Raw genomic sequence first — 4,576 nt, forward strand, 5'->3', positions numbered from 1 at the left:
TACCTGCTGAATTATATAGCCAAAATAGTAGCCTTTTACCTGCATGCTACTATTTTGGCTATATTGTTCAGCATTCTATTTGCTTTGGTGATTGTGCACATCTCAGCCCACTAAAATTCTTGAGCATCTTTTGTTATACTTGGTGCAGCTCACATTACAATTCATTAAAAGTGGGTCAATTTGGACAATTGTATTCATCTATGTTCTTATTAATCTTACTGACATGAGGTCAATGATGAAGTTTTTTTGACTTTGAATATTGTTGAATAGCTATAATATTCCAGCCAGCTTACTTATGAGGTCAAATCATTCCATTTAGCTCTTACGATGCAGGCTAATCTAGTAAGTAATGGCTGCACAGAATGCTTGCTATCTGCTACAAACAAAATCTGTTGACACATTTCTTTGATTTTGCCAGCACTATATCAAAGCAAACAGCCATGTACTGTCAACAAATGTTGAACCTTACTTCATCAAGCAATTTTTTACAATCTTTTCGGGAAATTTCTGGATTTTTACTAACTCAAGAGTGATTGCTGCTATTGCATTAGGTTTTGAAACTGCAAAACTAGTCAACAACTTTGACTTCATTGCAGATAGATTCAGCACATTGGGTTAACGCTTACAGTGGTTGGAAGTTCCAGGAACTGGAATTAGAAATTTGGAGGGCAATTGTAATGGGATCCTGGAATTTATTTTTACCTGTTATCCATAGGCAGAACGTGAGGTGAATTGGATGAAGGCAGGCCAGTGAGTAAAGCCAAGGCTTCTTCCGTTCTTGTATACTAACCAATCAACATTCCTGTATTCATTCATATTCATTGACCTGTAACAATTAAATCATGAGTAGCACCATGGTAGGGTTTTATTCAACTGTATATGTGTTGCTATAGAGTACAGTTAAATAATAAGTCATGTTATTTCATGTAATAATATCCACATAATCTGGGTGAACTGGAAGTTTCTATTAAACTTCAGAACATTAAACCATTTGTCTTAAAAGACATTTTCAACAATCAAAATATTTCTTTACTGCAGTTTGCAACAAGCAGGTTGGATCAGCATTGGTTCAGGTTCTGAAGATAATATTGGAACTACAGGGAAGATCTGTAGTTTCAGCTGGAGTTTCAGTGGGGGGGAGGCGTAAGCAGGTAAAATATAATGGGTAGCTCGCCTATCCCTTCCTGCCTACCCCTGACTAGTTCCCCATAAAATGATAGGTGGACAAATGCTAAAATCGGCAGCCTGCCCGCCATTTAAAAAAATGTAATAATTTACAAGCAATTGAGCTTGTTAACAAGCCGATTGACCCAAATACTACATTGCCCACATCATAAATGGTCAGCATGGGCATGAGGGCAGGAGTGGGCAGGCTGTTTTTTAAACCTTACTGGTTAAAAGGCAGGAAGGAAGGTGGGTAAGTGTCCTTCAGGGGGTGCCCCATGTCCTTTGGGGTGCCCTGTGGGCATTGGGAGTACCCTGCCCCAAGATAAGATTTGCTTGAGACAACTATTTTAAACAAAATCACACGAGCTTCTTAGATCCATCTTTGGGATGTATCTGTTCTGCCTTGCTGGTAGATCTCTCCTGGTGTTGGATTCTCCAGTGTGCTGGCATGTGACATTCATCAGCTGTAGAGGTTGTACAGTCAAAGGTGCTTGAATCATTGGCATGTTGGAATAATATACCTGCACAGTAGCCCCCCTGTGCTGATGTGAATGACCTGTTACTCCAGGCTGTTTTCTGCCATCAGGACTATGCTGATGTGTGGACAAGTTTATCAAAATTCATCTGGTTTAAATGTTGCAATGAAATGGGCCCCTCCTCACTTTGACACCTCCTGCCTGCCACCAAATCCCACCCCTGCTCCTTCACTCCTCTCCCTAGGCTCCCCGATCCCACCCCTTCTAAAATCCCAGACTTACCATGCTCTGGAGGCCATGGGGAGAATTTTCTCCCTGTCGGATAGCTGAGTGGGAACGGGCGTGAGCGGGTGTGCAGCCGATCACTGCCCGCGATCAGCTGCGCGCCGCCATTTTATGTGAGTGGGCCAATTAAGGCCCGCCCAGCGTGACGCACACCTGTATGGGTGGGAGGGAGGAGGCTGAGTCGGGGCCTGCGCTCTTTTGCGCGTGCGTACAAAAGAGCACAGATATTTCCCTGAGGCAGTTCTGTGCCTCAGGGAGATTAGTTTGATCATGAAAAATTTAAATAAAGAAAAAAAAATATTCAGACATTTCCCCACACGTGACAGTGTCACATGAGCTAGGACATGTCAATTAATTTTAATTAAAAAATTAATTGGATTGATACACACTTCATGAAACCTCATCCCGCCCGAGGATGAGGTTCCATGGTAAATGCGAAGGCCACCTGGGCTCTTGGCCTGCCAACCTTAAGGTTGGATGGGCAGCTCCGTTAATTCATTTAATTAGCTTATAAAAGGCCCACCCCCACACGCCGACCAAAAGATTCAGGCCCATGGGCAGCATCTTCTGGATGGCGAGCAGGGGAGGGGCCCGTTTGCCGACATGTAAAATGGTGCGGGGATACGTCAGGTGTGCATCCCAATGTCACCCCGCGTCATTTAGATTCTCAGTTCGGTGGGCACGCAGCCGATTCTCAAAGGACTATTAAGGCCAGTAAAAAACTAATTAAGGTGATTAATGAACCTGCCCATCCAACCTTAAGGTTGGCGGGCAGGCTGGGAGCCCAGGTGGGCTTCGGGAAAAATATGAAACCTCATCACGGGCAGGATGACGTTTCATGAGGGTGTATAAATTTTTATGAAATGTTTCAATAAAAGTTATGGACGTGTCCCGACTCGTGACAGCTTCACATGAGAGGACATGACAGGGAAATTTTTTTTATCACATTTTTATAAAGTTTTCAATCGGAGCCGATCTCCCTGAGGCAGCACTTTGCCTCAGGGAGATCTGTGTGCTCTTTTGCACGCATGAAAGAACGCACTTCTGGCTGAGGGAACCCCTCCCGCTCGCACAGGGAGTGCATAGCGCTTCTTGGCGGACCTTAATTGGCCTGCCCATGTAAAATGGCGGCACCTCCCCCTTGACTGGGGGTACCGATTGGGAGGCCGCCTGCCCACGTCCACTCCCCCACTTACCCCTGATGGGGGGAAAATGTTGCCCCATGTCTTCTCCATCCTGGGACCTACTTGCAGTTCCAGCAGCGCCCACTATTGAGTTCTGGCACTGCTGTGACTGTTAGAGCTGCCAGCCAATCAGATTAGCTGGCAGCTCTCAAGGGCAGGACATCCTCCCACTTGGGAGCACAAGCCCCACCCTCACCTCCTTAAGGCTGCCTGGAGCATGTTATGGCTGCTGGTGGCCTTGTTTAACATTGATTTGTTCAGGACTAACATTTCTTCCTGGCGGGTGGGAAAGGAACATACCCCGTAACGTTCAGCCCCATCATTGTTGAACTTAGCTGATTAGAGAGGAATTACTTTGTAAAACATTCAGTACATGGACAGGATGGCACAATGTATCGCAGGATTACCTTTTCAATTCTCAGGCTCACATTAGGTATTCCTCAAATTTGATTACCTTGTTTTACATTGTTGGAAGACATAAAACCATTGAAGAGGAAGCAAAATTTAATCTGCAAATATACTGGTAGAGAGCTGTAGCTACACAATGCACATCTCATTGAGGCAGGTATAAGTTATAATGCTGGTTGCTTCTCTCCGAGTCAAATTTTGGAGCATAGCAGGCAGGAGCATCTCATTTCCTTGCCACATGGCAAAATATTCATAAAAGAAAAGACACTTGCCTCTAAGTATGAGCAGGATGCTGTCAGATTTGCACTAAGCGTGGTAGCGAGCAGGAAAGAGGGTGTTTTATCTGCCGGCCACAGTGGCGACTTTTCACGTCATATCCCGCCTCATTAATTATACAGCCACAGGAAACATGGCATCTCGCTGGCGGGCTGCCTCTGAATTGCCTGCCATGTTGTTACCTCGTCGTTTCCTCACTCTGGGTGCCATATTTAAATTGCAGCTGCCCACACAGTTCTCAATGCTTGCAGCCCAGGACTGTCCCAGTGAAGACAAAGCCCTGAAAGCCAAGAAGAGTTCAGTGCCCCCTCACTGAAATGCCTTTCGGAAGCCCACCACGATGTCTCCACCCCTGCTCTGGCTGCAGGAGGTCCAGCAATCTCACCACTCCAGCTTGGGAGGTGCTGGCAGTGGTGGTCAATGCAAACGCTGCACAGAAGAGTTTCGCCATTCAGTTAGGAAAGAGGATGAATGATCTCATCCGTGCGCCCAGTGTAAAGCAACCATTGCATCACTAACTCGCAAACTCACAAGGCCATCAAGCATTCACTGGCAACTCACTGCCATCTCAAAGGACATCACCCAATACTCTCTCACACACACCCTCACATCTTCATCTGGCCTCATCTCCTCTGGGGACTGCCTCCTCAGCCCTCACCATGTTGAGGCTACTTGCACAGATCAACTTATGTCCCCAACATACCCCCTTTCCCGAGTACCACCCTTGCCCTGCAGCCTCTTCCCTTGCCTGAGGCCACTACTGCCCCTTTCCCAAGCAAG

At 46.1% G+C, this 4,576-nt stretch overlaps 1 non-coding gene across 1 annotated transcript; it reads left to right on the forward strand.

Moving 5' to 3' along the window:
• Positions 1 to 1,527: 1,527 nt before the first annotated feature.
• LOC121287711 lies at positions 1,528 to 1,776 on the forward strand. Its single transcript, XR_005945241.1, has one exon. It is a non-coding gene; the product is annotated as a small nucleolar RNA SNORA53 (small nucleolar RNA).
• The last annotated feature ends 2,800 nt before the right edge of the window (positions 1,777 to 4,576 follow it).

The sequence above is a fragment of the Carcharodon carcharias genome, chromosome 14 (assembly GCF_017639515.1).
Source record: "Carcharodon carcharias isolate sCarCar2 chromosome 14, sCarCar2.pri, whole genome shotgun sequence".
Lineage (NCBI taxonomy): Eukaryota > Metazoa > Chordata > Chondrichthyes > Lamniformes > Lamnidae > Carcharodon > Carcharodon carcharias.